Genomic DNA, 27,771 nt, shown 5'->3' with positions numbered 1-27,771 from the left:
CCTCCCTCCCTCCCTTTCTTCCTTTTTTCCCCCCTAAAATAGCACTCTTATCATCAAGGTGTGTAGGTACTATGGAGATAGCTGCTATATAAATACAGGAAGAGAGAACAAGAGAGGAGGAGGAGATAATTAACTCAATTGTATAAGGCTTTCTTTTAGAAGAAGAAAGCTTCTCCTTAATTTCATTCCTATCTCCAAACATGCAGAAAATGGTGCTTCGAAAGACATCCTGACAGTCAGCCCTAGAACACAATGCTGACTCCAAGACAGAGTCCACTCAGTTCTTACACCTGACTATGCAAAGCGACCTACTTTCCCTCCTGCTTTTCCCTCTTTTTGTAAATAATTCTTTATAAATGGGAAAAATGGAGAGCAAGTCTTTCAAACAGTTGTCATAAATTAGAATAAATTGCATTAATTCAAAATGTAAAACTAGGAGAGCCAGGAGAACATGTAACATATTTTCCCCAAATAACACTGTGAACAAGCACAAGTGTATACTTTGGGCATATGTATATCTTTCCTCTGACTGACAGCCTGAAGGATAGTCCATGTGATTTTTGTGTTGCTGAGGTGGAAACAATCTTTATTTGGATTGAATAGCAGAGTAAACAGGAATGAATAAGAGACACAAAAGTTTACAGTACAGATGGTTTTCCGATTCTTTTTTAAAAATTGTATGCGTTTTCAATTAAAAGCGCATTTGCCTTTTGTTCTAGTCAACTGTCCTAGGTTACACACCAGAAAAATTAAAGGTGATCAGTAAATCACGTTCTGGGTTTAATAATGTTACATGAGTTAAATGCACAGAAGTTTATCTTTTCTACTTTTTAATCTGAAAAAATTAAGGTTTATCTTGAAGTCATTAAGGAAATTTAAAAAAGTTCGTGATAACAAGCTAAGATAAATAAACTAAGGAAGATATTCATTTACACACACAGTGTGTATCTGTACACACACACCCATGTTTATGGGGAGAATGGGTAAAAGATTTTGATGATTCAAGGAAAATATTAAAGGTGTGCCAAAAGTGGTCTCCAGGGACACAGAAGGATTTGATTAAGCTATAATTACACCTGCCTATAAGCAGCGTAGACCCACGCACCAAAGAGCCTTCTTCGTAGAACTGGAGGAACATTTTCCTTCTCACACAGTCATCTGGTTCTGTCATCAAATGAACTGCTTTGGGTAACACAAGGAAGGGATAATATAACCATCCATCTTCTGTCGACAAGGCCCCCTTACCTGTTCTGGAAGGCAAAAGGCTGTTCTGATTGAATTATCCCCAACTTTATGACAGTAATGTAAAATAAAACAGCAATGCCTAAACACTTACTCAGCATTTTTCACTTACGTGATTATGGCACTGAGTCATGGTTTATCTTTTAATCTATGTCAGACATTGCCTTTATTGCCAACATTTTCTGACCACAGTATCTAGGGCAGTTAAAAGGCCTAATTCAGTGGCATTTGAGAGAGAAGTGGACACACACACAGGTCTCACTTGCAGGCTCATCCCTGATTCTGCAGGGTCTTCTGCCTGCCTTGAAAAGACAAGTTATGGCTCTCAAGGGTGCTCTAATCTGGAACAATTCCCACAAAACAATCAATGGCAAATCATTATTTCTTTCCTTTTCCCAAAGAACAGGATGCACAGAAAATAATGCACATGTAGCAAAGAGTTGAAAGCCTAATGCACATAGGAAACTTGCCGCCCTCCAGATCAGCACACCAGGCCACCAGATCCCAGTCTCGGGCAGGAGTGAGTCATCATTTTCTTACATGAGCCACGCTCTTCTCCCAGGATTGATGCATCGTCTTCCCCTCTACATAAAGAATTAGCTGAATAAAGTAAAAATAAGAGGACTCTGGGGCTGCAGATGGCTGACCAGCTGTTTCTGAGTGACTCCCCATGAATCAGTGCCTCATCTGAGCTTTACTGCTTCCATGTTTGGGGGGCCAAATATTCTGCATTTTGGAAAAGTAGTTCATGGAAAATAATACAGCAAACTAACATTTATAGAAAACCACAGTAATCTTGTAACAAATGTCCTAAATTATGTACTCAAAAGCAGATCCAATTTTACCCAAGGTTCTCTGTCTACAGTGCCTGTAGGTTTTTGTTGTTGTTTATAACTGCGGCTCCTCCCAACCCCCAACCCAAGTGCCTCTTTTTAAATGATATACCACTTCATATAATATACCACGCAGAGGACGAAATTTCAGCCTGGAGAAGAGGCAAGGGGGTGGGGGTAGAGGATTTAAAGGGCTTTTCTGTCCCCTTTGGAGATTCATCTTACATATTTTCATTCAGTTTGGTGGTAAGATTAATGCTGCTTTTGAAAGCCTCCTGGTTCCTTTTAAACAATACCATTTCTCAGTGCTTAAGTGCAATGTTGGGGGTATTGACAAAATAAAAGCAGAATGGCACTTTATATTCCAACCTCTTCTACTCCCTTTCAAAGCGGAAGTTTCTGGCAAGACAAGAGCCTCACTGAAGCCTTTTCCTGGTTGTTCTCTTTAATTTTAGATGATTGTTTGATGTGGATATCTCTAAGAGAATTTATTTTAATACACAGAGGAGCAGAGATAGCTCCAAATGCCTATTATCAGGAAAAAGGCATTCTATATGATGGGAGAGTAAGAAACCTTCTGTGATCATTTTTATTCAATGAAAGCCACTTCTTTGGGTGGGAGAGTCAAATGCTAGTACCCACACATGCTGCATGCATACCAGCATGAGCCGGAGGAATGCAGATTTCTGTATCTGAGAGCAGCTGCTAAGTGAAATGGAACGTCCAACAGATGGCTGCATTGTCATTGTTGGGGGAGGAGGAGAGGGGAGCTATTTTGGTTGTTCTGTTGAGTTTGTGTGTGTGTGTGTGTGAGTGTGTGTTTAACAGGATGTGTTCTCCACTACCTGGATCTCTCTGGTGTTTTCAAGGGCTTTTATTCACTTGGAATATTAAAACTAGAACAGGCATTAGAGATCTTGACATGTAATGGAGAAGGAGAGAGATCAAGGACACACAGCTTGTTAGAGCCAAAACCAGAACCCTTTCATTAGGGCCATACCACAGAGAAGTCATGAATTCTACTTAGTTGAGTATTGGTATTTGACACCAGCACCAAAGCTCAAGAGAAGGAAATGCTATGTCAGATGCTATATAAACTATAAATGCTATATAGTCTGAAAAGTATGTGAATATTGTTTTCTTTTAAAATTTTATGGTGGAGTTGCCTTGTAATCCTCACATTGGAAGAAAGAACTAAGATGCTTTATAAGCAAGGTTATATCAAATCTATATTACATACTTCGTTAGATGCTTGGGACAATATGACCAAGTTTAAATCACATGCTATAGAATACCATAATTCTATAGCAGTTTCATATTTCAGAATCTAAGGAGTTAAACTTGTAAGTCGAATCTTTCAAAAGTCATGGTTGAAAGACAAACAGAAAAGTGTTGAGGTCCCATCATGACCTGTCTGCAAAAGGTCTCCATCCCCCTTATGATGAGAGCTTTGGGCAAGTTATACAGTCACATGGCTCACCCATTGGTTCATGTTTTTTTTCCAGAAATAGAATCAATAGAGAACAGACAAACCCACAGTTGCCAGTTTGTACAGTCTTGTGGTTTCTGTCAGGGGCTACAGACTCGAGCAGGTCTACCAGATAATGAAGGCAAACTATTTCAGTTCCTGTGGGTCCAGAGCGCCTCAGCAGAGTTCTGGTTTCAAACAAATGAATAACAAATTAAAAGGTACAGTAAAATAAGGGGGTGGTTAAAATATATGAACTAAAATCAATGGAGGAGAAACATAGTTAAAATCCCTGCATTCTCAGCAATAGTCGGTGATGTATCTTGTTAATCTCTTAAAATTTATGTTAAAAGCCTTTTAACAGAAAGTCAATATATTTGGGGGGTTGAGCAAGTACATCATCCTGTACCAGTGGTTGCATGAAATATGATACAGAGGCTCCACTGTCTGTAGGAAAAGAAGAGGGGGTCCATCCAACGGAAGTCCCACCTCAAAGAGACCAGACGCTTTTCCCAAAACAGTCTGTGGAGCCAAGCCCAGTATTATGCTCTCCTCCTCTGCCTAGGTTCCCCGCTGACGTCAACTAGAGTCCTGGAAATGAAGCAGGATCAGAATACCAGAAGCATAGCCTAATAATAGAGCAAAAATGGAGAGCAGATGGAAAATAAAGCTTCTCGATAAAGTGAGACCTAATGTTATAAATTTGTTCAGGGAAAGAAAACAACAGCAGCAAAGCAAAAAGGCCTGCAAGCAGACTTATTGGTGCTAGAATTCTGGAATATGGCTGACGAGAAAAACACCGAGATACTTAGGAAAACAGGCAAAATCAATTTTTGGATTAGTTTGAAACACGGCTACTAAATGTGCACGGGGATGAAAATGACACCAAACCGGAACTAGAAAACTAAAACCCATGATTAGCAATTTCCTTTACCCATGAGTGGTACATAATTTCATCCACTGTATTTGCATCTCACCTGGAACAGTCTGCTTAATACAGGCATAAACTCTAATCATGGCAGTGAAATGGTTTGGGTCCAAAGTACAAGTTTTTGCAAAGGGGCCCTGTCACACCCAGAACTCCTAGAGATGTTCTCACAATTTACTTGCCCCTGCATCCCCATTGTGTGTGTGTCTGTATGTGTGTGTGTGTGTCTGTATGTGTGTGTGTGTGTAGTCAGAGTCTTCAAAGGCTACTTTAGCTCTTTGTGTGGCTACGAGATACTCAAACAAACACTCCACTTAATTTTCTGGGATGAGCAGCAAAGTCTTGAAACCTATTAATTTTTACTAACTATGTGTACATTTTTACAGAAGAGAGATTTTTTTAGATCTTAATAACCTTAATGTTAATAACTGGATTTATAAATATTATTTTTGATATAGACAAAGAAGGCCCAATGACATTAAGATTGAGATAACAATTTCAAACTGTAAATACATGTTTTATGAGGAAATCATGATAGAACGGCAAAGATTTTCTATTTGATAAACATTCTCCATTTTCTCATAAGAATGAGCTACTGGTTGGAAAAGCTGATGAGGTAAAGTTTTAGAACAAAGCTGCATTTTCTCTTATTTTTGCTGTTTAACCACTGACAGGTTGAGGGGGGCGGGAGTAGCCAATTTTTTAAAATTGTTCACATTTTTGGCTTATCACTCTAATGGTTTCTGGGCTCTGTCTCTAACATCCAGAAAAAGAAGTCTTTTTTTTTTTTTCTTTTTTTTTTTTTGAGTCTGATTCTAGCGCTGCTTGATCTTGTGAACTTGACATTTCAGACCCTCCCGCACTCCCAGGGGAGTTTTCTCACCTTGAACTTAAACTTCACTCTGCTCCTCACCCTATGGCTGAGCGTGAGCCCAGTCCATCCCTTGCCACGCCTCCTGCCCTACCCCAGGAGAGAAGATATTGGATACTCATCTCTGGGTGGAAGGTCCCCAGCAGATAGATGACAATGAACTATTCTCAAGTAATGAACCACGTTACAGTGTGAAAGGATGGAGGTACGGACATAAGAATCACAGACTTTTAGAACTAGAAGACACCTAGAGATAAGTTATTTTATAGGAGAGGTGAGTGTTACTCAAACCCAGTTGACAATGCAGAATTCCTACAAGAAGAGAATGATATAATGTATGTAAAATGTTTTATAAACTATAGAGCACTGTACTGTATGCATAGAAAGTCAGTGTTTGTCTTCTAGTTAGTGTGTTTGAGCATTATTCCAGATATGCTGCCATTACTCAAAATGTTTTAAATCTCTTCTTTAAAATTGTCATTTGAGGCAGTTAAGATTGTCACTGTACAGTCACATCTTGTTCTTATCAGTAAAGGTATTATCCAGGGCTCAGACATTCATCTCAGATTTGATCTTAAATGTCTTCGAAGGCAGAAACCATGTCTGTCTTGCTCCTTGCTCCTGGTATACTGCCTGCCACTTAGTAAGCACCTAATAATTATTTGTTCAAGGAGTTTTTTTTTTTAAAAAAAAGATCTAACCCACCCTCAGAGAATGATGATTTGCTATGATTGATAGGCAAAGTCTCTAAAGACATTTCAAAAGAGAATTTCCCAAATAAAATTATTTTTGAGCTGTAACACTGTTGTTGGAAGAAGTTCAAGGTTATTCATTAGAAGGGGACAACATTCATTGTATTTACACATCTGTGTTCTGGCTGACCTGTTTACATTGTTGAATTTATTTATATCTCACCTTTCAAAAAAAAAAAAAAATGAGCCAGATTGAAAAACAACAACAAAAGAAACCCATAGTAACAATAATGTTAATACAAAGCCAGTTACTGTAATTGTATGTCAGACGTACGACAAAGCAGCCCACAGGGTGGGTTCCTTATGTGTGGTTAGCTAAGGAGTGACAGTAAGTAACAAGAAATAGAGAACAAATGAGACTCACCCAGTCTCAAGCACATGTCTGCATGCCATCTGGCTCTTGTTCCCTGTTGAGTAAAAGAGTTACTTACAGCTACTAAGAACACAGTCATAAGGAAACATTCTGGGGTGACTGGGGTGACTGGCGTGACAAGATTCCCAGATGATAATAAGTGCCCAGGAAGAAAGGCATCTGCAGGTGTCATGATAACTGATCATCACTGTTAGCACTAACAGGTAAAGTCAGTTTCAAGGATTCCATGTGACACATAAAAGTGACAACAGTGCCTCTCCAGTAGACCAATGTTTTATTTGAAGAGGAAAGAATGAGCACAATACCAAGTGGGGAAAGCATACTAATCACAAGACAAAGTTGTCCACCTTTCTCATATGGCAGTTACTCTCAGGAGAGTCTAAGAGTAGTGATTTTACAATTGTTTTAAAACCCATTAGGCACACAGAAAAAGTTCACTCCACGCCACAAAAACATGAACTTCCTCCCATATTTCAACTAGCTTCAGTCTACAGCATCCTGGCCAGGCTACTGATATGGTTATACATTTCATGAATCCTCTTGGGCTTAGGGCTTGATTAGTAGTTGCTCACTGAACATGTTTACTTGTTCCTTTTACTGCCCTCTGAAACAATGGATTAAGAACATTCACTCAGATCCAGCAAAAAGCACAGCAAAATGTGGTACTTTATAAAAATGAAACCAAAGAGTGTTGAGAAGAAAAAAGAGAGAATGCTGAATTTCTCACCAGACCACCGGCTTGCTCCTTTTGGAGCTACTCTGGTTTTGATGAGGACCAGAGCATGGGTGTCATTCAAGATGTGTGGTATCCACAGGAACAATAAGTCAGTTCTCCTCTAGAAATAAGTTATTCCAGGGGCGCCTGGGTGGCACAGCGGTTAAGCGTCTGCCTTCGGCTCAGGGCATGATCCTAGCGTTCTGGGATCGAGCCCCACATCAGGCTCTTCCACTATGAGCCTGCTTCTTCCTCTCCCACTCCCCCTGCTTGTGTTCCCTCTCTCGCTGGCTGTCTCTATCTCTGTCGAATGAATAAATAAATAAAATCTTTAAAAAAAAAATAAGTTATTCCAGTGCCATAATAAAAAGAAGGAAGTATTACTTGAATTCTGAAGTGACTGAAAATTTGAGCTCTGTCCTTCAGCTAAGGATGTAATACCAAAGGCAGCTTCATGACTGCTTTTCTGTAATCTTTCCTAGAGAATTTATGGTTCAGCCTCACTACCTTACATCCCATCCCAAGCCCTAACCCCAAGATTGGGTTCCAGTGTAATCTCCACAGTGCATCAAGAGTAGATTTCTAACCTGCAAATCTAATTCTATAACTACACGGTTAAAATTCTCTTATGTCATCCATGTAACTTACTGACTGGAGTCTGATTTCTAAGCGTAACAGATGAAGATTTTTAAAGAACTGGCTCTCCCTTATCTTTCCAACCTCACCTTCTGTAACTCCTCCATGAACTTTGTAAGCTCTGGCCATAACGAATTAGTCTCCAGAATCCAGGATCCCACTGTGTTCACTTATATCTCTGCTCTCTCTGAGGAACACGTACTTTCTTTCACCTCATTTTCTAGAAAACTATTATTCATTCTTCAAGACACAGACTCTCATCTTCTCTTTGAAGACTTTTGCCATCACCTCACTTTCAGCTCTAACCATGCAGACTCAAATACCGCTGTGTGCAATTCTAAACAGTACAAAATGTTTTGAGCCATTTTGACTTTGCCATTTTGACTTTGAGGGCACTTTGGGCCCGCTGTTAAAATAACCTTGACTTTCACTTTCAAAGGGACAAAGCACATGAGCATATATCCAGTTCGGCTGTTCTCTATCCTCCCCACAGGATGAGGACCTGCTTATTAGACTGTATTAGTCGGCTTGGGCTGCCATGACAAAGTACCATGGGCTGAGTGCTTAAATGACAGAAACTTATTTTCTCACAATTCTGGAGGCTGGAAGTCCATGTTCAAGGTGCCAGATGATTTGGGTTTTGGTGAGACTCTTCCTGGCTTATAGATAGCTGCCTTCTTGCTCTGTCCTCACTTGGCCTTCTCTCAGTACATGCAGTATGGCAGGGGGAGAGAGAGAGGACAAAGGGAGAGGGAAGGGGGGAGCTTATTCTCTGGTGTCTTTTTTTTTTTTTTTTTTTTAATGAAAACACTAATCCTATCAGATCAGGGGTCCACCTTTACGATGTCAGTTAATCTTAATTACTTCCTCAGAGGCCCTATCTCTAAATAGAGCCACACAGGGGGTTAGGGCTTCAACATATGAATTTGGGGGGACAGAACTATTTAGTCCAAAACAATCACCTCGTGTTTCCAATAGCCAGCGTAAGTCCCTCTAATGCCTATAAACATCTGTGCTGCGATTAAATGCCATACCACATAAAGGGAGAGTGAGGAAAACTGGTCAGCTCATTAATCAGTCTAAAGTATATATTCATTTAGTGTGTACCCTGTGCAAATCCCTGTTACAGACATGTCAGTGTTCTTAAGGAATTCATAATCAAGTAATCTAATTGAGAATTTAAATAGAAGTAAGTGCCAAATAAGTGGTTCTAATAATAAGCAACTATTGGGGAGAGGAAAGGGCACTGGATTTGGAGTCCAAAAACATGAGTTCAAAATCCAGCTCTGCCACTTACCATCTCTGTGACCTTAAAGCAAGCTGCTTAATTTCTCTATGCTTCAGTGCCCTTGCCTTTAGTAACATGGTAACCCAGTAACTAAGGAAGCAAGTGAGAGAGAGTTCAGAAATTCACTTTGGAAATGCTAACACCACATACACAAGGGAAGACAGGTGCGGCTACGCCCTCACAGAAAGCTCTTTTGATAGGCTCCTTGATACCTTCTTTCTTCCCAAAGGGGAAGGGCAGCTTTTTGTGCAGGGCATTGCCTCCCTAGAAGGAGGCCCTGCTGCATGAGCCACATTTGCACATGCCTTTAACCACCACTCTCAAAACTCACTGTTTTCTGCTAGTGTCCAACCAGGGAAGGAAGAACTCTTGCTCATGTTCCACATTTGCTTTCTCGCATGGAAGAGAATCAGCATACTTCAATTCTGAATCATAGAGAAACTGCGGTAAAAGCAGAATGAAAAATTCTTCACAAACAGATGCCACATGGGTTACTTCAAGGCTCCATGCACTCTCACTGAGACACTGAAGCACTGAAAATGTTAAAGCTAAGTAAGACTGAAATGACCAAGGGTGATTTAAACATGGAGGCCACCATACATTGAAAGTCCTTATTGAAGTCCCATCAAATATGTCATCATGTGCTATATGCAGATAGAGAATTATCTGTCAATGACAGAACATTCACTTTGTGGTCAGCAGAAAAAGGGAAAGTTGACCTTGACCAACTGGTAATTATTGCCTCACCTTCCAATCAGCAACTATCAGATCACATTCCTAAATCTTAAATAAGTGCGTGATATTTGCAGTTTGTGGCAGCAAATGGAGTCCAGGTGGAGCTGCATAGGAAAAATAAGAAAAATGGCTCTTCACCAGAAACAAGAGCGGAGCATGGAGGACAGATTCAGACACCCCAGGCTCCCAAACCCCTACTGAGAAGAAGTAGAGTCTCTGTGTGTGTGTGTCACACTCTACATACATACACACACACACACACACACACACACACACCCCACACACACACAAGCACACATTATTTATTTATTTATAAACACCCTCACTTCCTACTGACACTGGCAGTGCTCTTCATTTTCATTACATGCTGAAGAAAAGAATTAAGGGGTGGAAAGAAAAGAATTGTGAGAAAGATTGCTCTGATGCATTCAAAGCTAGGCTCCAGAATTGGCTTTGTATCTATTATTTCATATATATCAAAAGCAACAAAAGCCCACAGCTAAAGAAATAGACGCTGAAAACTTAAAATGTAACTGAAGCATCAGGAACTGACAAATACAGCGTTTAATACGTTATTTATTTTCTTTCTGCTCCTTAACAAATGTAAAGGTGTCAATGCATATAAAAAATATCCGCTTGAGTTGCTAGCAAAATACTAGCGCAAAAGCATGAGGGGGCACTGCCAGCTGCAGGAAATGGAAGTCACTTGTCCAAATCACTGAGTGGTCAGGGCATGCTTTACAAATCTCTTAAATATCTGCCTCTAAGCTCTTCACAAGGGAGTTCACACAGGCAGAGACATATTTTTTTTTTCTTCTTAATCACGTACCTTTTAAGATTCATAATTTGGGATGAGCAAAAGGCTCGGCAGGAGGTGGGGATGAATTAAAAACCATAAAATTGATGCTATCACTCTGATTGACATACCAGTAGTGCGGCATACATTTCCTGTTTGTCAGGAATGAAAGGTGTTCACATTCTGTAATAATACCTAATAATGTTTTGGAAAGACAAACTGCTGTCTGACTACATTTTAGCAAGATGGATTTTTTTTTTTCCTTCCCGGCAGCACTGAAATCAGAAGCTAGAGTATATATTACAACCCTCTATAAAAGATGACCTAGATATTTAATAGCTGCAGCTATTCCAGTCCACTACCTGGACCTCCCCAGGTCTCTGATGCTATATTCTAGCATGCCTGAAATCACCATTACACCTTAAGACTAATTCAAGAGAGTGTCCAGGGAGCTAGCTGTCCAGCACTGTCGTAATAAACTTAAGGGAACAAGTATCCTTTGCTACCTATAGCCATCTCATCACAAAATTGGCCAACCCTCTACTCAGAGTTTGTCTAATCTGACAATTAACATTTTGTGCAGGGTAATAAAGAGAGTCTTGTACATGTGGATCAGGAGACCTGAATCCCTCTAGCTGCTGTGTCACTGCCTAGGTAACCATGAACAAGCCACTTAACCTGTCCACATTTCAAAGTCATCATTTAAAACAGAGACGCCTCCACTTGCCTTGACTTCGTGACAGGGTTGTTGAAAACACAAAAACACAAAATAACAGTTTTGTAACTGTCACGTATCCTCTGTCATGTAGACCCTAAATATGATTTTTGGTAGTTAAACAAAGGATTTGGGGGATGTTGGAAGTCATCTATTTCTGGGGTGATAATTTAGCAAAAGGAAGAGGAAGGAATCAATGCAGCACTAGATCTTATACGACAGGACTACATCAGAAAAAAATCAAATATAATTATAGCTATCCAAGAATTATTCTTATGGTGAACTCTGAGCCAAAGACATGGTCCTCAACTTATTTCCCTGTTATTATCATTTATGTTCCTATTGAGTATTGATTGTAGGCACTGACTACCTAGGGGCTCAAAATGTTAAAAGGATTATTGTGGGAAAAGGAGAATAAAGGGAAAAGATGAAATAAATCCAAACAGTTTAGGAGGAAGACAGAATAGAAATGTTTATGTTAAATGTTTTAATGATGTATTTTTGCATTTTAATCTCTGGGATTCTGTTACTTCCACAGAAAATTTCAAGAAAATAAAAATGTAAAATCAGTGTAATAATAATTATCTAATAATACCAATTTCCAAGTACTGGGCACTAACTAGAGTCTGAATAATACTTTGTCTCCAGAATTGTAAACACAGATTGGGATGTTTTGGGAAGCCTAAGGAAAACTGACCCAAACGAAAAAGGTGGGATACTATATGGACCCTGCTCTTGGTAATAATACTGTTGCAGGGGATCCAAAGTGCTTTTGAATACAATTCATTGCTGTTGTTTTTGCTAAATCAAATAAACGCTTTAAGCAAAAACAGGTTTCGAGCCTTCTGCTTATAATTGCACTTCATGTGACTTGACAATGCTGATTTCTGTGTAATTTTTTAAATCCACGTTTGGTAAAAAAAAGAAGGAGCTTTTCTACTAGTTCTTCAAAGTTCTAATAAAATCAGCTTGCTGGTGCACATGCTTACAGACACAGTGCAAATTTAATCACAGAAAAGCTCAGCAAAGTCACTCCACTACACACAATTGATCCGAGCTAAACCTGCAAGGGTTATGGTGCAACTCTTTCAGGATTTGGATGTATTTAAATCATGGCCTGATTTAAATTTCTGTGCACTAAAAAGAAAGTTAAAAACAGAATGCATGGGTCATTATCCTCATAACCTTCAAGTGGCAGCCAATAGACTGCTGTCTGTTTCTTGACAAAAACTGGAAAGAAAGCATGAGCAAAAGCAATCTTGAGTGCCTTCAGCTGAAATTTACCTAAATCCCCACAGCAAAATATAATCTGGAAGAAATAAGAGGTTCACCTTTTGGTTCTAGTCAATGATAACTCGACGGTTGGCTTTAGCAACATCCATCCCTCTACTTGCTAAGTTCCCTATATGTGGTTCTAAAAAATAATGGTAAGTATTCAGGCCAGAGATATTTATCAGAAGGATATGATTTAAATGGCTATATACCTCATGGCAGGGCTTACAGAAAAATATAGGTACAAATATGCATAAGACATATTTATATACTTTCTATAAAATTAGACTGGCATTAATTAAATGGCAGAAAAGGCAATGAGAGCATTGTTTGGAAGGTAGCTTGTTCCAAGTTCTGATTATAACTTGCTTCCCAAAGAAGGAGCCGCCCACAGCTTAGAAGACAGATGAGAAGATCATCATCACAGATTTGCTGTGAACAGCTCTGCTCAGCTCGGTCCCTGCCAGACTTGGGGCCACACACACCCTTCTAAGATGGCTAGAGAAGATTCACAAAGAACACCACTTCTTGCTCCAGCTTTGGCAAGAGCACAGGATGATTTTGTCTCTGGGTAACTTGAAACCTTCCTATAGTGCTGAGAACTGCCCTCAATAGCAAAGTTGTCATCATTGTCATTACACCTAACATTTACTGAGCATTTACTATGTGCCAGGCACAAATTGCTTTGCATCTTATCTTCACAGTAATCTCATGAGTACTATAATTACCCAAATTTCATGGTAGAAGAAACTGAGGCCAAAATTTGCCCATGGTTACAAAAATTTTGAGTGCCAGTGTCGGGACTTGAATTCAGACAGCCTCACTCTTTTATAACCTTCACTTCTTGTAACCATTAGAGTAGCTTAATTAGCTGCAGACAAACCATGGATTAGCCATTTTAAAATGCCATCCCGCCTCCAAATCTCTATCTATTTATTCACTGATTTTTTGTTTGTTTAGCCCTTGAAGAGTGCTAGGAACCGTTTTAAGGACTGGGAATCCAGCAGTGAACAAGACAAACTCTCTAACTGTGTGGAGCTTACATTCTATATTTCACACACATAGCTTCATTTATTCCTTAAAATAACCATCTAAGTCTGGGGCCATTAGTGTCACCCACTTTTTAGATAGGGAGCCAGAGCTCAGAAAAGTGAAGTAATTTACAAAAGGCCACACAACTGGTAAATGGGAGAACTGGGGTTTGCCCTTTGACCTTCAGCCTGTTGATTCTACATTCTCTTATGCTCCTGTTATTCGAGTATTATAGTTCTAAGATGGCTTTCAATAGTTGGGCAGAATGCTAGTACTGCGGGAATGGAAAATAAGACCAAGTTGGCCCTTATCCTCCGAATTCCCTCCTCTTTTCCCATTTCTTGGTCCTTACTTCTGTCATGCTTCATGTACCCACTGTTTTCTGGTTGTCCATAGTCTCCCACTTCTGTACCCACACCCACCCCACAAGCCTGTTCTCCCCAGTCTTCTGTTCTATATATCCCCCACTCTGTTCTTCACTCCTCCCACATCCGCACCTCAGGGTTAATCTTAGATCCTACTCTTCACTTTAGAAGGCTGGCCTGGCATGCTGTGGAAAGTCACCAAAAAGAAGTCCCTTCTACCATTATACCAGCAAAGACTTAGCCTTAGTAAGTCACGTATGTTATTATCTCAGAATTTCTTGAGTGAATTTTCCCATAAAAACAGTCTCCCATGTGATAGTTATATTCTGTAGTATTTATTGCAGGTATATATGGGCTAACTATGTTCCTGGGAACGGCTAGCAAAGTTTAACAGCGGGTAATATGCTTTGAATTCCAATCAACCAAACTACAAGTGACTTCTGGCAAAGACTTCCTCAGTAATGCATTCCTGTCTTCACTATTATAATAAAGAGTGGAAAGCAGTAAAAAATAAAAAATTTTTAAAAATTACAAATAAATAGAGAGGGACATGTAATAAACACAATTTTTAAAAAGAAATAATTTAGACTTATAGGTGGCAATAGGAGAGGTTGCAGGAGACAAAAGATAAATATTTCTGACTTGAGAGATTTTCAGGTCTACAGAGAAACTCTGAACTCAAATGACATTCAAGAACCTCCTCAATCTGACCCTCATTTTTTCATTAGCTGTAAGCCCTATGAGAGTAAAGAACACATCTGATTTCGCTCATATCAGCAGCATTTAGCACAGGGCCTGAGACAGTAGTAGGCACTTAATAGATGATTACTGAATGAAGGAATGTCACGTCACCAGCCCTAACCATCTGCTTCCCAGCCAGCAGACCCCTCCGCTGACCAGCATTCCTTAAGCCTAGGTTTTCACACTGTGCTTTTCCCTCAGGCAGTATCCTCTGTCTGTATTAACTTTTCCTCCTTTCCAGACCTGCTGAAATGAGATTCTTTAAGGTCAAGGTCAAAAACTGTTTCTGTTATGATTCCCCTAGGCCAGGGTTCTGGCATGAATACAGACAGGCCAGTCCTTGCACACAACATCCCAGCGTGGGACAGTAGGTGGTCCACCCTTCCCCTTGCTGGCAGGGCCCTTGACTGTTTGGCAGGGATTGGGAGGGGGCTTCTTGCCTACCTCAGACCCAGATACTAAGTGTGTACCACCACAGAGATTGTGTGCCTTGCGGGGGGGGGGGGTCACCCATTCATATGTGCAAAGGGGAGATTGCCTTCCCCACCATGCTGGCCCCTACATTATCATTTTGCACTGGGGATTCTGAATATTATGTAGCCAGTGCGGGACCTGAGAAGATAACTTATTGCATCTTCCTTTAAGCACATACAGCAACTCCCCGTGTAGCTGTTGAAGAGTTCTCTAAGAGCAAAAGGGCCCATACTAGTCATCTTAGCCTCTGGTTTCGCACGCAGGCTTATTAACCAGCTTCATTTTATTTCACACAAAAATGTAAATAATCCCCAATCCAAATTTACCTGGACAGATCGGAAAATGGACTACTGATTCCTTTTTCTTTTTTCTGGAATTATCATTCATCTTTTTGAAGAGAAATTTACAAATTTACTATGCTACTCATAAATGCTTTTCTGCCAGATTAACAGAAAACCTTTACAGGCTGGACTTGTAACTCATTCTGGGATACAGTCTTCTGCAACGGATTGGGCACTATTCAAATATAATGGTTATACTACTCATTCAGAACTATCATCTCCCAACTATTTACTATGTGCAAAGTGTAAGCAGGTACTGTTAAAAGCTGATCCCTCAAATTAGGCCTTAAGTTGGCTCTGCCCAAGACCACTGTAGGCAGTTGCCCACCTAAAAGAGGAAATGGGAACTAAATGCAGCCTTTGCTCTGTTTGCCAAACCACATACCCTGGCATGGGGTTGGCTATCCACCCAAGGGAAGTTGCACCTTTTTCCTAATTCTCACAAAGTACCTCCTTGACCTTGCCCCTCCTTCTGCACATACCTCTTAAGCTGCATTTGGCCCATTTGTGATTTCTTTTCTCTCTCCAGAGTCATCACTGTTGAGTGGAACATCCTTTCAGTTGCATGAAGATGCCAGACTAAAGGAAAGAGGACAAACCATGTGATTTCCCAAGGGCCAGCATTTCCCAGGGGATGGTTCTGACTGAGGGGACACAAAAACAAACAGTCTAAAACCAACAGATATCCTGTCCAAATTATCTTTTTATAGCACAGCATAGCTGTATTCAGTACAAAATAAGTGAGAACTGAATGTGAATTACAAAGCAGAATTTTAATCATGACACATGAGTTAAACTCATGACACACGCGTTAAAGAACTGGAACCCCTTTTCATATTTTATTGGCAACAGTTTTACCAAATAGGTGGTTTATTTGGAAAGGTAGCGCCTCTTTGAAATTAACTTTTGACTTACAAAAGTTCAGATTGTTCCTACCCTCCTCAGTCAACTAGCAGTGATTATTTTTATTGCTACAAGCCATGCATGTTGGTTTTTGAGAAACATGCCATTAATCATGATTAAATTGTATAGGCTCAAAAATCTCTAAGACCTGCAGGAAAAAACAAAATCCAGAAAAGCTGTAAAATTATTTATTAATCTGTAAAAACTTGTGTTGGTTTTCTATAAAACCAGCAATTGGAAAATGACAAAATTTCTATCTTTATCCTTATGAGAATCTTTACAGGTTTACCTAAAAGGGAGGAGGAAAGTCAGTTACTACTATTTCAAATAGATACTGCCTTTGACAAGTATGCAAATCATACTGGAATTGTACATTTGAGCTTTTTAATGACAACTCCGAGACATTACTTGGTAAAGCAGATTGTACTGCTCCCATTACCTCTCCAGTCTGTTCTCAAACGGAATCATACTCATGTTTCCAAGGCAGAGAGAGCACCAAGAGGTGAGGTTCTGTCAGCTCCTGCCATGGACTGAATTGTGTTCCTCTTCCCACCGCCAAATTTTTAGGTTGAATCCCTACTCCTCAATGCAACTGTATCTGGAGATGGGGCCTTTCAGAAGATGATTAAGGTTAAATGAGGTCATAAGCGTGGAGCCCTAATCCAATAGAACTGGTTATATAAGAAGAGGAAGAGACATTAGAGCACTTTCTCTGCTATGAAAGGACATTTTGAGAAGTCAGTCATCTGCCAGCCAGGACAAGAGCTCTCACCACAATTCAACCATACTGGCATCCTGGACTTTAGGCCTCCAGAACTGTGAGGAATAAATTTCTGTTGCTTAAGTCACCCAGTCTATGGTGTTTTAGCAGCCCAAGCTGACTAATACAGCCCCTTAAGTAACCTAACCAGAAATAATAATTATTATTAATTTTTCAGCAAATAAGGAGAAAGAAAAATGTTTTATTAGATTTTGATTTTTATAAGAAAAAATGTGAATAAAAGCATCTTTGAAAATTGAGTTCTCTTTATTTTTTGTAATACACAGCCTAAGAAAATTTGGTGTTCTTGCTATGCAAACATGGCTTCAAAAGAAATACCAGTGCTTCTGCCAATCAGATTGTTGCTCCAAAGAGAACTTCTACAACACCAAAATAATAAACAATCCAATTAAAAAATGGGCAGAGGACATGAACAGACATTTTGTCAAAGAACACATACAGATGGCCAATAGACACATGAAAAGATGTTCAACATTACTAATCATTAGGGAAGTACAAGTCCAAACCACAGTGAGATTTCACCTTATACCCGTCAGAATGGCTAAAATCAAAAAGACAAGAAATAAGTATTGGTGAGAATGTGGGGAAAAAAGGAAACCTCGTGTTCTGTTGGTAAGAATATAAATTGGTACAGCCACTGTGGAAAACAGTATGGAGGTTCCTCAAAAAACTAAAAAATAGAATTACCATATGATCCATTAATTCCACTACTGGGTATTTACCCAAAGAAAATGAAAACACTAATTTGGAGAGATATATGCACCCTTTTATTATTATTAAGATTTTATTTATTTAGAGAGCATGCACACGTGGGAGTAGGGGGAAGAGCAGAGGAGGAGGGAGAGGAACAAGCAGACTGCACTGAGCGTGGAGCCCAGTGCAGGGCTCAATCCCAGGACCTGGATATCATGATCCGAGTGGAAGCCAAGGGTGCGTGCTTAACTGACTGAGGCCCCCTTTTATTTACTGCAGCATTATTTACAATAGCCAAGATATGGAAGCAACCCAAGTGTCCATTGATAGATGAATAAAAAAGATGTATGCACACATGTGTGTCCACACAGAGAGGAATATTATGTAGCCATAAAAAGGATGAGCTTTTTGCCATATAGGACAACACCAATGGACCTAGAGGACCATTTGTGACAACAAGGATGGACCTAGAGGATATTATACTAAGTGAAATAGGTCAGACCAAGACACCACCACATGATTCCATTCATAGGTGGAATCTAAAAAGACAAAACAAATGACAAACAAGACATAATCAGACCTGTAAATACAAAGAACAAACATGGTTGCCAGAGAGGAAGAGTGTGGGGACATGGGCAGAATGGGTGAAGGGGAGTGGGAGATACAGGCTTCCAGTTATGGAATGATTAAGTCATGGGAATGAAAGGCACAACACAGGGAATATAGGCAATGATACTGTAATAGCAATATAATGGGACAGATGGTAGCTACATTTGTCGGGAGCAAAGCATAACATATAGAGAAGTTGGATCACTATGTTGTACACCTGAAACTAATGTAACCTTGTGTGTCAACTATACTCAAATAAAAAACTTTTTGTAATTCCACTTATTCAGAAATACTGGAGCCACTACTGCTCAAGTCCCAACACAAATGCTGCTGATTCTCTTACACTTTTCACATTCCTTGCTCTAGCCTCCCTCTTCTGCACTACCACAGTCCTTACTTTTAAAATGTCTATGCCATTTATCATGCTCCACCTTATAATTTCCATGCCATGTGCATATGCCTGTCTCCTCCATTAGTAGACACAGATCCTGAGAGCAGGATTCATGCTGTCTTTTGGATTTTCCCAATGTTTATGATGATGTTTTACCATAGTGAGTATATACTTGGTGAATGTATAAACTACTGAATGAATAAACTACTGAATGACTGGATGGATGGATGCATGAATGAGAAAGTGGATTAATAATTTAGTAATGATAAAATGAATAAATTAATTCATACCATTTTGCCTCATCAATTTTCCACAGCATCCAGGATAATTAGCTTTGCACCATGATGCCTCCCCTTGATGCCACACTTATGAAAGAGAATTAATAAAAAGGGAAAATGGAATACCCCTTAGTTGCAGTATCTCCTATTTGTTAGGCATAGTACCCTTATTAACTTCTTTTCTAGAAAATGGAGGCTCTGTGACTTGAAGTAATGCATCCACACCTGCACAGCTGCTAAAAAAGCAAAACTACAGTTGAAGGGCAACACTAAAATCCAGGCTCAGTCCTATATATTGTCTGTCTTCTCAGTGGTCTTCCCTTGACATTTTGCTTCAGTGTTCTGGTCAAAAGAGAGTAATTAAATATATTTTCTGAGGCCACTGGACATGCCCACTTTACTGTGTCCAATTTGGAGAATGGGGTGGGGGCATTCACTATCTCCTGGTGTTTTTCACTCCCTCACCACTGTGAGACAGTATCAATCTCAGGGTTTCCTCTGTATGCATTATTCTTAAATACCTTAGCAATAGTACTACCTATACCAAATCTTTGATGCTGGAGACATTCTGTTATCTCAGAGGGCCCCAGGGGTGCAAAGCAAAGGAGTCATTTTCCTCCCAATCTGATCTCATTCCTATTGCCATGGCCCAAGTATAAAATTTAGAGGGATAACATAACTTGAGATTCAGGAAAATTTGAATTACATTCCAGTTCTGTCAAGTATTAGCTCTGTATATTTAAATAATCTGAGTTTCCACATTAAATAATGTCCATAAACGCAGACATATCTGAACATATGGCAAAAGCTGGGAAGACAGACCAACAAGAATTAATTTGCATCAGGGATGGAAAAGCCCCTTGGTCAATGTGGCAGAGACTGCCCAAAAGCTCGCTAATCACATCTTCCTCCTGGGCACTCAAAACAACCAACAACAACAGCAACTAACCATTTTCCAGCATCCTTTGCAATTAGACTGATGCCATGTCATGAAAGTCATGTTCACCCATTCCGGTCATGGACATAAAATGTATCGTGTGATCTTCCTCACTCTTTGCTGGTCAGCCACCTAAACACAGCTAATACACCAGTGAACTCTGAAGAGGCCCTAGAAGGTGATCCCACAAGATAAAAGAATTGGGATTCCAGAATCATGGGGTGGGAAGCTGCCTGCTACACAGACTGTGTGTGGTAGTAGCCAGAAGAAAAGCCTTTACTGGATAAAGTCCCTAAGATTCTAGGGTTGTTTGTTACAGCATCTGGCACTAACTACCATAATACGGTTTCTCAGAAGTGAGAGAATCCAAGTCTAGGGCAAAATAATGGGTCATCAAAGAAGAGAAGGGCTAATTTGTGTTATTTCATGGCTGATGAGCATTGCTCAGAATATTCTTTGGACTGCCTCCCTCCCTTTCCCTTCCCCATCCCCACTCTCCCACACCCAGTTGATACTAAGGCCACAACTATCAGAAGGAAGCTATCATGGAGACCCTTCTCATTACAGTCTCCACAGGACACTGGCAATGCAAAGCAGCACTGCTTTGTGGTCTGTGTAACAGAAGGGAAGGTGGGGAATATTTCTCCACTGACAAGAAAATGGTTGGAGAGCAGAATGGAGGAGCAATAACGTGTCAGAAGCAGAGAACGTCACACTAGTTACTAGGCCGAGAGCAACCCAGTCAGAAGTGAGAGGAGACAGTAAACTGAAACCTTGAGAGGTTCAGTCCCCTAAGACACCCCCATAGTTAGGCAGCGCAGAATTAAGCTAAAAGAGCTCAGGTTTTTAAACCCCTTTTCTTCCCTTCCTCATTTCCCTTTTATGTTGAACTTCCCTCATTTAAAAGCATCCCAACTTTATGACTAATGCCTTTGAGGAGCACAATGATTTTACACTTCCCTGTAAAGGAGAATACTGGAATCTCACCATTGAGTGAGGGACACGCGGAGAGTTGCTGTCCATCCTCCAGTGAACTGCGTGATAATCCTGTTAACCTTCCTATCAGGAGGTCATTAAACAATTTTGAAAGCTCTTTCCTCTCACATCAGAACTACATGTGGAATCAGATCTAGAATTTTTAATATAAGCTATTTGGCTTCACAGACTTAAATAACAGCCTCTCACATGTTTTCGGTGGTCTTTTCTTATTCTTCCCCTAACTACTAAGTGCCTTTGTAGGCTGTCACTTTCGGTATTGTCCTGTTTTATTTTCTTTTTTCTTGATTTTAACATCTAACACATTTTCTTCCAGTAGTACAGCTCCCCGCTTCTCTATTTCCTCCTAATGCTTTATCACTTGTGCTAACCTAGGCTTCATTCATTTCAACATACCACCTTCCCGTGCACCAGTCTTTTTCAATTTGTTGTACTTGGTGTTTTGTTATTATTTCTGCATAGCTGTTTTCATGAAACTACCCATTTCTGTTAAACCTGATTTATTTCTGTATTTCACTCACAATCTCTCTTTTTATCGCCAAAGACGTTTTACCATCCAGTTTTCTTCTTTCCTTCCTTACTTTCCTCCCTCCCTCCTTCCTTTTTTTCTGAAGTATGCTAACAGTCACATGATGTCAGAACTTGTGCCTGAATACATTTTCAAGAAAAAACAAGTTTTCCATTTTTATCTTTCTTGATCATATAGTCCCTTCATTCAGCTCAAAACTTGATTTCTTTTTGGACTCCTAGAACCACTAATTTTTTACCTCCAGAACAGAAAGCACTTACATTTTTAACCACATTTAAGAAATTGGGCAAAACTGAATGTGCTTCTGGTGGCTTAAATAACACAAAATGGATTCCTAGTCTCTGGGGAAGACTCCATAATAAGACCCTATCATTGAATTAGCAATTCAAACATCAAAAAAGTCAGTTTTCAGGGAGTGTCAGTTTAGGGACTTGACATTTTTAAGAAATGTCTTTGCAAAACAGGGGCCTAGTTATCATTGGATGAAGGACACTGATTTAATCTCCAGGGGTGACTGAACCCAGTGTCTGGGGTTCTTCCAAACATTTAAAGTCATTTCCAAATGTTTTTGATGCAGCACAACCCAAAAAGGATTTTGGCAAGTATGTTTTCCCTTCATTTTAAAACCCATGCGTATTTCAAGGGAAATGCAATCCATATGTCTTTGATTCATTTACACTTAAATCATCTAAATGCCATTGTGTAAGAGCTATTTGATGTACAAGAAGCCTGTGAGCCTGTTTTATAAGCCTTTTTAAGCCTTATTTCTTTGAATCAGAAAGTCATGTTTTGCCGGCCCTAAACAGATCTTGAACTGGGAAAGGCTCAAGTTCACTTCTAAACTGAAAACCCGCAAAGTTTTGCGTGGCTTCTGTACTTAGCAATATGTTTCCCCTTGCCTAAAGCTCACAAACACCCAGCATTTCTCTTCTCTGTCTCACATGTAGTGAGAACAGGGTAAATCAATTTTTGAATCACATTTTACTTGTAAAATTCACATTTTGAACCTCAGTTATCTCCCAGGCACTGCCAGAAGTTAAAATAGCAACACTTGAAAATTAGGCTTTTGCTCTAAAAGGGCAAAACAGTCTATAAAGTACATAAATTACTGCTTCTGTACATTTATTTGTTTGACAGGTTTAAGATATAAGTGTGGCTTACATATGGATTTTCAGGATGCCAGATTGGATGCTCCACGAGCTACAGTCACAAATGTAACCTCTTTTTTTAAGACTTATGTTTGGGAGAATAGAATTGGAACAATCTTGCTGTTCTGCACAAATCTAATTGCTGTGTCAAAACAGCAATGGAATATGATGAACATTTGCATTTTTCTCATTTACTGGCCTTTTCTATGGCTCTAATCATACTTGCATTAGTGGTCAAGAGGAAGGTATGTTGAGCTATTTGCTCTTCTGCTCCTTTGACACTTTAAAAAATCTCTGATGAATTTCAAACTAATACTTTTGGGGGTAAAATGTGAACATCTGATCAAGTGTTTGGAGACACCCAAATGATTAACACTGATTGCAATGGACAGAGAAACATATCTTGAGAATGGGTAAATCTTTCACAAGCAAAAACACTAATTATCTTCAAATGTGTGATTTCTTTGTTTTTATTTAGACACATCTTAGAGGTTGCATTTTAGTGAGAAGGAAGAAATAATGATGGTGTGATGGTCTGAAGAGAAGCAACATTCTAAATTTGTATTCCAAGTTTAGGGGGATGGAGACAAAGTTAAAAAGAAAAAAAGAAATCCAGGTGAACCTAATTATTCCTTATGCACTCTCTCTAGTTCACATATATGAAAGACTATCATGTTTGCGGAATCAAAAGGATTATGAAATTTAAGTTTGGAAAGAAGGATTTGGGTGCTAAATCTAGCAAACAGTTAATTATGCTGAGATAATTAGATAGCAGAAAGTGTTGGATTTCGTTCTTTTTCATAGTTAGTTTTCATTAACTACCAAGTCTTCATGATCCTCTGCAGGCAGAAATTATTAGTATTCCATTCTTGGGAAGAACGGTGCCCTGACAAAGAATGAAACTTTCAAAGAGTGTGAGAGAAGACTTTACATTGACCTTTCTACATATTTTCTTTAAAAAATAGGTATTTTTCCTATTAGAAATATTGATGTTACAAAGTTTTAAAATCTAAATTAAATTGAGGAAATATATTAAAGAAAGTTCAGCAGACAATCATAACACAACCATTTTTTTCAAGCATCAATTTAAAATACAAAGCAAAAGACTTGAGTTTTTATGACTTAGCTGCTATTTCACAAAACTGAACCAAAGGGCATTGATTAGGATTGTGCCATAGGTTAATAACTGTGATTTTGGTTAAAACAACGATTGTTGGGGCGCCTGGGTGACACAGCGGTTAAGCGTCTGCCTTCAGCTCAGGGCGTGATCCCGGCGTTATGGGATCGAGCCCCACATCAGCTCCTCCGCTATGAGCCTGCTTCTTCCTCTCCCACTCCCCCTGCTTGTGTTCCCTCTCTCGCTGGCTGTCTTTAACTCTGTCAAATAAAAAAAAAAAAAAAATCTTAAAAAAAAAAAAAAACAACGACTGTTATATTGGAGAATTTCAAGATTTATGAGATTTAAGTTGCCTTCATATGGACATTAAAAAACTTAAAGAAACAAAGCTCGGCAGTCCTTCTTGCCCTTGACTTGCTGCTATCCGTACTCATCCCTTCTTGCTCTAGCTAAATTCAGCTCCACCTGGTAAACACAAAAGCTGTGTCAGCCCTCATCTGTCATCTCAGAATGACTTGGTGACTATCTTGAGAACCCACATGATGCAAGGCATTATGTACCTCACCTGCTGGGTCAGACTGACCAGCTCTTTGTCAAAGCAAGTTTCCAGCCCAAAGGAAACACAGCCAGCAGAGATGGGAATATAATTGGAACCCTTGCAGTTATAAGAGGACACTAGTCAGGCTGTAAATTTCATGAGTATAATCCCAGCCCTGAGAATTCCAGTTCTTACTCTTTGAAATGGATTGGGAAGTATCTTTATAATGTCCCCTTGGCATACGTATTTACCCACCACAAACACACACTCGCATTTACATAAACACAATACACATATACACATACACATATGCAAACGCATACACACAATTCAACCCATATTCTTTGGTAAGCATGATTTTACAATTTTTATTTCTAAATGAAAATTTGGGCTCCAAATATACCCAACTCTGTATCTTGAGAGTTTGGGGGGAAATTCCTTTCAAAGAGAACCCTAAGAATTTAAGAAACATTTTGTACAAAGGATCACATAGGTTCGTATTTTATCTAAATCCATTTACTCACCCCTTACTTAAGCAGCCATACAATCTGTTAGTAAGGTTCAGTGGGGCAAATAATGCTGAGCAGTGTTTTGACATTCAAAAATAATCATTATAAAATCTTAAAGTCAAACTTTAATGCTCATTCTTCTTTCAAATATTTGCTTATAAAAAAAGCTAAAAACTTTAAGTTACTAATAATTACCTTTGTCCCAAAGGACTTTGATCTTCAAAAAGGGCATTCAATACTAAAGTAGGCAGAATAATGCCTCCCCCCCCAAAGATGTTTACATCCCAATCCCTGGAACCTATGACTATGTTAATTTACAAGGCAAAAGGAGTTCGGCAGATGTTATTAGGGATAATGGGTGAGCCCAATGTAAACAGAAGGGTTCTTATATCAGGGAGGCAAAGGGTCATAGAGAGGAGATGTGAGAAGGGAAAGGAAAGGAAGCATAGGCTGGAGTGATACACTTTGAAGGGGCTATGAACCAAAGGTGCAGAGGGCCTCAAGAAGCTAGAAAAGGCAAGGAAGTCAATTTGCTCTTGGAGCATCCAGAAGGAACATGGCTCTGCCAACACCTTAATGTTAGCCTGTATGACCCATTTTAGATTTCTGACCTCTAGAACCTTAAGAGAATAGATTGGTTTTTTTTAAGCCACTAAGTTTGTGGTAATTTGTTACAGCAGCAATAGGAACCTACTGCAAATACTATTATCTTTTGAATGTACTTTTACAATCACTGTTAGTGTTTGATACCCATGTATTAATTTAAAAATTCCCTATGTGCCTTCTTTTAAATAAATACACAAGCTTCATTTTGCAAAAGGATACCTCATAGGATTCTCAAAACTATGTAGTTTCCCCAATGCATATAAAAATCTATATAAATTGTACATAAAATATGATATATTCAATATATAAATTTTCATGGACATTTTTAGGAACATACAAATTTGGTTGAAGCATATAGAATTAATTACAATCTTCCCCCCCATAATTATCTTTCATTTGTCTAAAAATTAGATGTTAAGACATCCCTACTTACCAGTTAGCATTATATTTTCCTTGTTTAAAACTGATTTTGTGTTCATATTTTATAACACCAAGTACCAGAAAGAAGACCCTGTTGATTTCTAACCATCTTTTGCTCCTAAAGGTCTAGCATCAGAATAACTGTGCCCTGAAGTTTAAAAGCTTAGGGTCAATCATATCCGTGTTACCTATCCCTATAATTGACTACCATCACTAAGGCTCTTTGCTTTGTTCTCTCTGCTGTGGAAAGTTCAAGCACTTGTACCTTGATCAAGAGGCAGGACCATGAGAGGTAGTAACACGCAAGAAGCTTGGGTGGTGCTTGGACAGATTTGTGTAAGGAAGAAGTCTCCCATCAAGAGACCTCCGGTCAGTGACACAAGTCCACCTTCAGGAGGAGACTAGGGCAAGGGACCTCCTGGGAGAGAAGGAGAAACCAAAGAGGGGGTTTGCATGTCAAGGTGATGCCACTCAGAAGCAAAAGGAGTCTCTGGGTCAGAGAGCTCCAAAGGGTGGCTACAGTGTTAGGTCCTTAATAACTGCAGTTTGTCTCACTTATGGCTAGCAGACTTTGGGTGCAGTTTCAAAGGTTGTGGAAAGTAGGCAAATTCTAAATAACTAAAAATATGCCTATTTGAGCTATATTTAAAGCAATCAGATGTGTATGAATTTGAGTTTGGTGCTAGCAGGCTTTCCTAACCTACTAGAAAGAAATAAACAACATGGGAGCCACAGGGGCTATCTTGGGCCATTTATATGACATCTGCTCTGTTACTTCTTCCACCTTCCCAATTCCTTTTCTTTCTGAATCCCAGGATATAAATACTACACCTTCGATCTCTTTACAGAACACAAAATGTTCCCTCTCAATTCAAATTTGGCTTTTCCCCAAAGGTAATACTTTTCTTAGGGCACTCCTGAATAAAGATCTTTCACTCTCTTATACCTCAATATCATGCAACTGGAAGAGTGATGAACTGCCCCCATCCCCCTCCTCATTTTGACCCTTCTGTTCAAGAAATTTCAGGTTGCTCCTGAGACTTTCTAGGCTTACACTCTAGTCCAAAAGATAAAATTCTGCTGCACCGAAGATCAGTTTACTTGTTCACAAACATACCCTCCTTATATATGTGATCTGTTGACCTCCAGGTTAGAACCACCATATTCATAGGGTTGTCACCTGGATCACAGCTTCTTTCCAACTGAATACTTGTTATTATCCTGAACATTTCAATGACCATATGGAAGAATCCTGCAATACCCTTTCACATTCATCAAAAATCTCTTCAATTCCACAGGGCTTGACCTTGACTCTTCTCTCCTAGTTCTTTTTCATGTCTCCTCCTGGGCCTTTTCAGGAACTAAAACTTCTCCCAACTTTAGAATAATCAGAAATTCTGCTCTCCTGTTCTTTAAGCACACCTTGCCTCTCTGCCTCCCTCTGGAACCACTTTCTTTATACCTTCTACACTGTAGAGTCCTTAGAACCCCTCTAAATTCCATGGTATTCCTTAATTGCCTCATTTCCTCTCCCAGTTCTCTGCAATGACATCCTTTTGCAATGACATCCTTTTGTCATATCTCTCCGCCCTGAATCAATCATACAAATTGTCCACTCTGGTACTCTGAGGCTGTTTGGTTAAAAAAAAAAAAAAAAAAAAAAAAAAAAAACCAATACAGCTCTAGACTGGGGCCACTGAATATTTACATCCTTCAACTTCATTCGTCCTTGCCTCTCT

At 39.4% G+C, this 27,771-nt stretch overlaps 1 long non-coding RNA gene across 1 annotated transcript in view; it reads left to right on the top strand.

Moving 5' to 3' along the window:
* The window catches only part of LOC113255117 (uncharacterized), a 913,389-nt gene extending 896,868 nt beyond the window's left edge, over window positions 1-16,521 (top strand). Inside the window, exon 26 of the long non-coding RNA XR_007190393.2 lies at window positions 16,107-16,521. This is a non-coding gene — a long non-coding RNA (uncharacterized LOC113255117). The remainder of the gene's footprint in view (window positions 1-16,106) is intronic.
* The last annotated feature ends 11,250 nt before the right edge of the window (window positions 16,522-27,771 follow it).

The sequence above is a fragment of the Ursus arctos genome, unplaced genomic scaffold, assembly GCF_023065955.2.
Source record: "Ursus arctos isolate Adak ecotype North America unplaced genomic scaffold, UrsArc2.0 scaffold_5, whole genome shotgun sequence".
Lineage (NCBI taxonomy): Eukaryota > Metazoa > Chordata > Mammalia > Carnivora > Ursidae > Ursus > Ursus arctos.
Note: the sequence above shows the minus strand (reverse complement) of the source record. Positions and strands in the feature narration are given on the sequence as shown.